Consider the following 9,245-nt stretch of genomic DNA (forward strand, 5'->3'; position numbering starts at 1 on the left):
ACGCCCACTGTAGGGCAAAGGCCTCTCCCATGTTCCGCCAATCACCCGGTCCTGTGCTTTCTGTTGCCACGTTATACCTACAAACCTTCTTAATCTCATCTACCCACCTAATTTTCTGTCTTCCCCTCACGCGCTTGCCCTCTCTGGAATCCAGTCAGTTACCTTAATGACCACCGGTTATCCCGCCGGACGTGCTACGTGGCCGGCCCATATCCATTTCTTCTTCTTAATTTCAACTATGATATCCTTAACCCCCGTTGTTCCCTGACCCACTCTGCTCTCTTCCTGTCTCTTAAGGTTACACCTATCATTTTCCTTTCCATCGCTCGCTGCGTCGTCCTCAATTTAAGTTGAACCCTCTTTGTAAGTCTCCAGGTTTCTGCTCCGTAGGTAAGTACCGGTAAGATGCAGCTGTTATATACGTTCCTCTTGAGAGATAGTGGTAGACTACCATTCATGATTTGATAATGCTTGCCGAATGAGCCTTATTCTTCTAGTTATTTCACTCTCATGGTTCGGCTCCGCGGTTACTACCTGTCCTAAGTAGACGTACTCCTTTACAACTTCCAGCGTCTCGCCACCTATCGCAAAGCGCTGTTCTCTGCCAAGATTGTTCCACATTACTTTAGTTTTATGCATATTAATTTTCAGACCTACTCTTCTACTTTCCGTATCCAGTTCAGTAATCATGAGCTGTAATTCGTCTCCCGCGTTACTCATCAATGCAATGTCATCAGCGAATCGCAGGTTACTGAGATACTCTCCATTAACTCTTATCCCTAATTCTTTCCCAATCTAGGGCCCTGAAAACCTCCTGTAAACACGCGGTGAATGCATTGGAGGATCGTGTCTCCCTGTCGGTACGCCCTTCTTTATTGGGGATTCTGCGCTTTCTTTATGAAGGACTATAGTGGCTGTGGATGCGCTGTAGATGTCTTCCATTATGTTTATATAGGCTTCGTCGATGCCCTGATTCCGCAGTGCTTGCATGACTGCTGATGTCTCCACTGAATCAAATGCCTTCTCGTAATCTATGAAGGCTATGTATAGTGGTTGGTTGTATTCCCCTATACATAGCCTGTCAGAGTACATACGTCAGTATTATTGAAAATAAGTGCACTTTATGGTGCAATCATGTGAATATCATACGTAACTTTCGTCAATGTATTCCTCCGGGGTTAAGCAATGCTTCAATATAGCTTGCCGAATCATAGGAATACAAATGTAATATTTATTAGACTGCTATAAAAGCGGAACCAACACTGGAACTACCAATTTCAATCTGATATGACGCCTGTATCGCAGGAGTACATATCTAGTATTTGTTGCTTTCTTGTAAAATTAGATAGCCAACACCACAACCACAATTGGCAATGCACCGATATTACGCCTGCATAGGCAGTTTTTCCAAACCAGTTTACAGACCAGGCGTGGCTCTTTGGTAGAGTACCTGACTGCCACGCAGAATGCTTTGGTTCAATTCCTGCTGGGATCCTAATTTTCATTCTTTAAGTTCGTCGGGTCAACGCTGCCGTTGTCTGTTTTTCTCAACGCTCTCGCATTTAAGTTACCAATGTCTGTGCTCGCTGTTCCTGGGTAGATATAAACTCTCAATCACCTGTGACGCATACCCGTACACCGCGACCCGTGGTAAACGGGTATGTGCCACACGTGTCTGGAGGAAAGGGTTTGACGGCGTACGCGACAGGATTTTCACGCTATTCATGTCGTGACCCGACAGTCATATTCGTCAAATACCCTTACCTTCCCTTGCCAGTTTTGGTCTACACCAAGTTAAGGAGGCGATCATGAGAGCACCCAGACGTAGGCGGATAGATAGATAGATAGATAGATAGATAGATAGATAGATAGATAGATAGATAGATAGATAGATAGATAGATAGATAGATAGATAGATAGATAGATAGATAGATAGATAGATAGATAGATAGATAGATAGATAGATAGATAGATAGATATGATAGATAGATAGATAGATAGATAGATAGATAGATAGATAGATAGATAGATAGATAGATAGATAGATAGATAGATAGATAGATAGATAGATAGATAGATAGATTCAAAGTGCCAAAGTTTCACTAAGAAATGCTTCGCATTTAAAGTCAGGCGAAGTGCAGAAAGCTTGCAATGCCTCCGATCGTGGAGGAAGTGCAGAACCACGTTAGGTACAGAAAGCTTTCTGTTGGGGGCGGGGAGGATCAGTACGTTGACTGCGAAGAAAAAGAAGACGATGGCTTTCGCCTTCCAGTCGTCTTAGGCGAGCGCATAAGAGACCCTGTTAGTTTTTCTACTTCACGAGGGAAATGTTCGTTATATGACGTCTTATCAGGGTGTCGATAAACACAATTATAATTTTACCGAATTATATATGAGGTTTTGAATACTAATTAGGTGTTCGCCTCACATGTGGCTGACCCTGTAGATAATAATCTTTGGCGCATTATACCGTCGTAGAAATTCCGCATAAGCGCAGCTGGATGCTTCTCAATATGGTAAGTTATCGATTCAACAAGTCATTAAACCACTCGTCTCATTCGAAACCTGCTGTTTTTAACCTCTTCAGACCCAGACTACGTCCTGCTCTTTGCTACGCGGACTCGAAGTCATTTAACACGCAACTTCGGGCTTGCATGCCTACATTGGTGCAATAAGTGTCATTTTTGTTTTAATCAACTTATCTGGTTCGAATAACCCGTACGAGGTCATATCAAGTCAGTGCTTATTTGCAACGTCTAGTCCTCCGTTTGAAGGTGAAAACATTAGCGCGAAAGTATTAAGAGTGTAGTGGAGAGGCGTTCCTGTGTCTGCTGCTGTGAGCGCGATCAGCGTTAGTGTTCGACCAGTGTTACGTCGATTGTGCAAAACGTCAGTGCCTGATGGTTAGCCGTTGTGACAGCTGGTGGGTATTCAGAGGCACGCGCAGTTGAATATCATTTTGAACGTTTTATTGTGAACATGGGTCCCGTGTGTTAGCCGAAACGTCAATCCATTTGCTTTTAAATTCGTTTTGGTTAGTGTCCGGATCCCTTCTTTTAATATGTTTCATCTCGTCCAGGCGGGCTTCCGTCATACTCTCGCCTTCATAATATCATTTGGTTGGGCTAGTTTGTTTTGACGTTGAGACATAGCATCACAATTCAAAGATAAAGACAGAAAAAGACTTTTATGGACGTTTTCATCTTTTTTTTTCTTTCAATAGTCGCATAGTAAGTCATGCCTCGACACACTTGTTCTCAGCAAAAGTTTTGTGTTTAAATTTTAAAAGTAGGATATGTTATGAGCAGATACTAAAATCCGACACAAATGCAGAAAACCCAACTGTAGATGAAGCCTGGGATTAGAAATAACACCTAATAAAGTACTTTTCAAAGAAGTACTCAGATGTGATAACGCTTTCATACCGCACGTTTCCATATCCTAAAGCTCGCAACATCTGAACTTCCGATTACCGTCGCATGCGGCAAAATCATGTGACCTCAACAGAAACGTCACGCATGACGTCACTGTTAGAGTGGCACGTCGCTGTGGGTTCTGGTTCTTGCAGTAGAGATGCCGGCAAAATAGTCAGAACCGCTAGCGGCATGGCCTAGGGTACTGGTCACCCATACAGTCGACACGGACAAACCACTGACACCGGTAAAATAGCGATGCTTATGCAACACCAAACAAAGTTTTCTAATTATACGCTAGAGGGAAATCTGACGCTAGTGTCTATGGGAGCTGTACCGCATGGCGTTTCAGCCTACATGGAAATCATGGGTAGCACATGGAGTTGTCTAAGCTTCATTCTTTCGGCTCCGTTTGGCTCTGTGTGGCCTGCAGCGGCTTTGTCGTAAGACGAAGTTCAAAAAACGAACAGCCGTTCCACTTCACCACCTTGACCTTTTTAGGCTCAGCCACTTCAAATAGGCTCACGACGTTCACAACGATCCATTCTTTCATCCGAAACAACAGCCAAAACACAACAGTAAACAAAGCCACAAGTGCGTTCGAAGCCGCAAGCACGAAGATTAGGCAAATCCATGGACTGCCCATCATTCCCATGGGGGCTGGACTAATCGCAGCGCCAGAGATTCGCTCTACTAAACGTCGTAGGAAACGCTATGACGCCAGGACGAACCTTCCCTTCGATTCGAATTATACTGCGGTGGTACGACGTCATACGTGACGTTTCTGTTCGGGTCACGTGACTCTCCCGCATGTGACTACGAACTGAAGTTGTACTGTCGCGCTCTTTAGGATATGGAGGCACGCTCTTATCCTGCTTGGTCATCGCATGAACTGTACCACCCACTAAGGGAGAAGAAAATTGAGAAATCCACCTAAGGCGGAAGTTAAGGTGAAGGCGGAAGTTTGAAGAGATGAAAAATATCTGGACACGGTCGCTGGAGCCAACGTTCCAACAAGCGGTCTTGTCTTCTTGCCCTGAATACAAGACCGCTCGTCGAACGTTGGCTCGAGCGGCACCCCGTGTCCAGGAATTTTTCATCTCTTCAAGAAAACATAAAGGGCTACATAAATGAGGAGGCTGGACCTCGACTCACCTCTGCAGCCAGGTGCGGCCTCGTCTTGTACGTGCGCCACTTGCCCATCTCGGAGAACTGTTCGTAGCGCACGTGGTCGCCGATCCCCTCCGCGCCCACCTTCCAACCCATCTCGGTAGTGCACACCTGCGAACGTCGCAAAAAATGGCGCAATGTTGACGTGCGTTCCCGCGAAGCAACTCATTAAAGTACACACACAAGCTCGGGAGGTACGCGATACCTTAACTGCCCTGCCCAAAGCGTGAGCCTCTTATTCAGAGAAACGATCACTCGACGTGTTTCTTTTTGCTTTCTCTTTTCTTTTCCAAATTCTAGCGCCCGCCACGGGGGTCTAGTGGTTATGGTGCTCGACTGCTGGCCCGAAGGTCGCGGCATCAAATCTCGGCCATGCCGGCTGCATTTCGATAGGAGCGCAATAATCGAGACCCGTGTATTGAGATCTAGGTGCATGTTAAAGCACACCAGATGGTGAAAATTTCCGGTGCCCTTCACTACGGCGTCCCTCATCATCATATCGTGGTTGTCGGGCGTAAAACCCCGACAATTCTCATTATTATTTACAAATGCAAATGAAACTCATTAATCCGCAGTCACGTGTGCAACAGTGTTCCACGTTATGTTCCAGCCCATTGTATCCGCTCATATCTGTTGCGTCAAACGTTCTTGCATGTCTAAGATAGTTAAATTTACATACAGATGTGTCTTTGTGTCGCTTATTTTATAGACGGAAAACGCGAACGTCCGGCAAATGCTGTGGGAGGTCTTCATATTTAAAAGGACGGGTGAAGTGTAACTATATAAAGGTAATGCAAGCACTGACAGTATGGCGGGTAGTCTGTCTACTAGCTCACTGAATCGTTTTCCTCGTACTCTCCATCATCGTCGTACTTGTCGGTCCGCTCGGAGCCTCGTGACATCATCAGCATCATCACGTCAGCATCACCATTACAATATCAATAGAAAACAGAAAAGCGCAGCTTCAAAACCTATGCACCAGCGTATGCGTGTACACCAACGTATGCACACACGTTTGGCGCTTGTCCTGTGGTGTTTTGTCCTGTGGCGCTTGTCCCGTTTTGAAGCTGCAATTTCCAGTTTTACGTTCATAATATGAACCAACAATCATCCCACGAATTATGAAAAAAAATATTTGGGATGGAAACAACGAACTTAAATTTACCGGCAAGTATAACCTTCACATTAGCAATGTTAAAGCACTCCGACGCGACTAACAGAACGCGAAGGGCTGGCGCGCCACGGTTTTGTAGGTTGATCTTGTACTAAACCATTAGATTGTCACCAGATGTCGATATTTGCACGCGTGTTTCTTTCTGTATGTTCATGTAACCGGTCCGTTACACGTATTACCACTGCCTTGCGCAAATCGCGCCCGAATGTCTGGGAACCTTCCAGAACATATTAGAATCTTCTGATAAGCTTGAACGCCCAACGCGAACAGTAGAGTTTATTCTGGAACTAAGCCGGTCACAAACGATAATGCTGGAACCTTCGATGCCACAGGCATAAAATGCCGACGTACTTTACTGATGATCAGATTACTCGAAGGAAGACGACTGTTCTCGCCGCTATCAGTGTCCAGCGTGAATTGCGTTTACATTGACTTCTCAGTTTACGGGCACAAGTTCGCCCAAATAAAAACATTTCGCCATCTCCCACTAAAGGGAACCATGTGGGGATGCGAAGGAGCGCATGGGTCGACTTAAAGTTCCGTTTATCACGCGCACCTTGCCCGATGTTAACGCGTCTTTGCATGTGGAGCACACAATGAATTCACTGTAGTTGCTGTTACTCGTCCCGAACTCTTGTTCGAGCACGCTACGCGGGTTCATCGCGCGTCTGCAGAATCTCGTTCCCCGACGCCATCACGTGATTGCTGAGAGAGTGTAAGGGGGAGAGGCCACAGCGTCTTACCCTGCCCCTTACACAGGCCCGAACGCGCTAGCGCGTGCCAGTGCGTTTTGACTAGGATACAACGCGTTGGTTAATCGTGCGTCTGCAGAATCTCGTTCGCCGACGCCATCACATGATTGCTGAGAAAGTGTAAAGGGGAGAGGCCACAGCGTCTTACCCAGGCCCTTTCACAGGCCTGAACGCGCCAGCGCGTGCCAGCACACGTGGTTTTGTCTGCGTTACGCCAAGCTAGGACAGCATATGGCAGCCCGGGCCCCTAAAGTGCTCTGCATTAGAGCTGTGCACGGGCCGTATTTCCGAGCCCGAGCCCGGCCCGGGCCCGCTGACTTTGTCGAAGGCCCGCCCAAGCCTGACGGCAAAGGGCTGCGAGCCCGCCCGGCCCGGCCCGACGTACGAAAACACAATCCCGGGCCCGGCCCGGCCCGGCTTTTTGAACGACATTTGCACGAGCAGGTAATGCATTTCTATATCGAGCGATTTTTTCACAGAATGAAGGCATTTTTTTATTGTCCTTTTTACCGGGCTTGGCTGGCAGAGGAAAAACGGAACGCGAGACAGCCGGCGAGTCACATCCACTCTTCTTGCGTGCTGCCAAAGTTCGCGTAGAGTAGTTAGGAGTAAAAGCCAAACCCCATATGTGCCAAAATGCACGCGACAGCGACGAGCGACGAAACGGGCCGTTCGCGCGATGTATCGCGTGCTCGAAATCGCGCGATCGCTCGGTTTTTTCACATTTGGAAACCATCGCTAATCACCCGGAAGTCACAAAACACCCGAACCGGATGTACATCAGCGACGTACAAAGCAATGTACTAAGCACATCAGCTGTACACCAACAAATAACGTAATAATTATCCACGTGCATATAAAAAGTACTGCGAGACAACGGTAAACGTTTTACGTACCAACATGCAACAAATATTTTATTTGCATTGCATACCTGCGACAGCGCGGCACTTTTGCTATACAAGTAGACGGCCTCATGCCAGCGACAATTTCGCTCGCCAAAGCCGTCACGAGTATGGGGTATGCCCATGCAAGCGTCAGCTTGCACGAAGGCGATCTACATCGGTTCGCTCGTCGCTGTCGCGTGCATTTTCACTCATATCGGAACAGTCGGGCGGCGCCGTCACTAGCTCAGGTGGTGTTACTTCTTTGTTCGTCGGAGTGCAACAGAGGCAGTGCTTTACCTGCTCCCCTTTTGTTTAAAGTAGCGAATGGAAAGGAAAAGCGGTAACGGGTGGTCGCGGAAAAGGCGCTGTATGCGTGCTGGAAAACAATTCCCGCTCATTCTCTATGTTTCGGACTTGAGTCGGGCGTTGCGCCGGGCCCGAGCCCGGCCCGATAAAACTCCGAGTAGCCCGAGCCCGGCCCGAGCCCGAGGTGAAAATACGTCGGCCCGCCCGAGCCCGGCCCGCGGGCCGGGTCGGGCTCGGGCTTTCGCGCTGCCCGGAGCCCGTGCACACCTCTACTCTGCATGTATCATCATCAAGGCGGTCGAAGAACAAGTCCGCAAACAGTGTCCGCAAATAGTCCGCAAACAGTGGGCGGGTGCTCGAGCCGACGTTTCGACAAGTGGACTCGTCTTCTTCAAGGCTGAACTAAATTCCTTAACACGAGTGCTAAGGAAATCAGTTCCAGCCTTGAAGAAGACATCGAAACGTCGGCTCGAGCACCCACCCACTGTTTACGGATTTTTTTTATCTATACTAGAAGGAGTTTGCTAAAGACTGTAGTCTCTCACCGTTGCGTACGAGGAGACAGAGGCACCCGTGCATGGGACCTCCTTGAGTTCAGCGTTCCTGTCGGCGTCCTCGTCGATGCTGTAGTACACGACTGCCATTGACGAAGAGAGCAGGAACGACTGGTGGCGCTGGGCATCGCCTGTTTGCCGTCGCACCAACTCAGCCGCCTCGCGCTGCGAGCAGCGGAACAGCTCGAATCAAGGAGAGCCTTCGTTGGAGTGAGTAGAGTCGCGTAATGTGCACGGCTAAACTCAGACCTCCGACCGTGGAAGAGTGGCCGGCGAACTCCTCCACAGACATCATGAAGGCACTGCTCGAACGCCTGAAACGTCTAGGCCTGCTGTTATGCCAGGGCTCCCAACCCAAACTTCATTGCTGCGGCAGGGTATTCAAGCTAGTAGAACGTCTGACACAAGTTGCGTCAACATCGATAGACTACGTGATGCAACCAGCGTGAACACCAGCCAGGCGCTTACTCCGCTCTAAAGGGTCCGCTCCACCGTTCTCACCAAGGACAAGTGGCTGGGATCGTTGAAGGAGGAGTTGGTCCAGCTTGAAATGGGCTCCACGACGCATGGTGCCGGCCCCGTCGAGTCGCTCGGGGTCACGTGGGTGATAATCACCAGGAACGTGATCGACCTGCACATAAATATGAGTAAGAAACTTGAAACAACGACGCGAAAAATTTCGACAACATACCACTCACAGCATCGTTGCAAAAACCTTATGCAGTGACGACCCTTGTAAAAAAGAGGTGCATACATGCAACGGTGATAGTCAACATTTGGCATAGTCAACATACGGTTTCCCAGCTAAAGATATCTCTGCACAGCGCGATCAATCAAAGTAAAGCTCGACTGCGTCGTTTCCCTGAAAGCTGTGATAGTGGCCGGTATTCCTTTTCAATCTGAACAGCAAGGCGTTCTACGCAACTTGTAACAGCAAGTTCTGGATTCGAATAAAGAATGTATGGCACTCGTACAGCCCTACGTTCATTTTT

At 48.1% G+C, this 9,245-nt stretch overlaps 1 long non-coding RNA gene across 1 annotated transcript; it reads right to left on the minus strand.

Moving 5' to 3' along the window:
* Positions 1-4,571: 4,571 nt before the first annotated feature.
* LOC125758794 (uncharacterized) lies at positions 4,572-8,878 on the minus strand. The gene is made up of 3 exons (XR_007416421.1): positions 8,755-8,878; positions 8,245-8,418; positions 4,572-4,694 (listed from the first exon to the last, which is right to left on the minus strand). It is a non-coding gene; the product is annotated as an uncharacterized LOC125758794 (long non-coding RNA).
* Between the last annotated feature and the right edge of the window lie 367 nt (positions 8,879-9,245).

The sequence above is a fragment of the Rhipicephalus sanguineus genome, chromosome 6 (assembly GCF_013339695.2).
Source record: "Rhipicephalus sanguineus isolate Rsan-2018 chromosome 6, BIME_Rsan_1.4, whole genome shotgun sequence".
Lineage (NCBI taxonomy): Eukaryota > Metazoa > Arthropoda > Arachnida > Ixodida > Ixodidae > Rhipicephalus > Rhipicephalus sanguineus.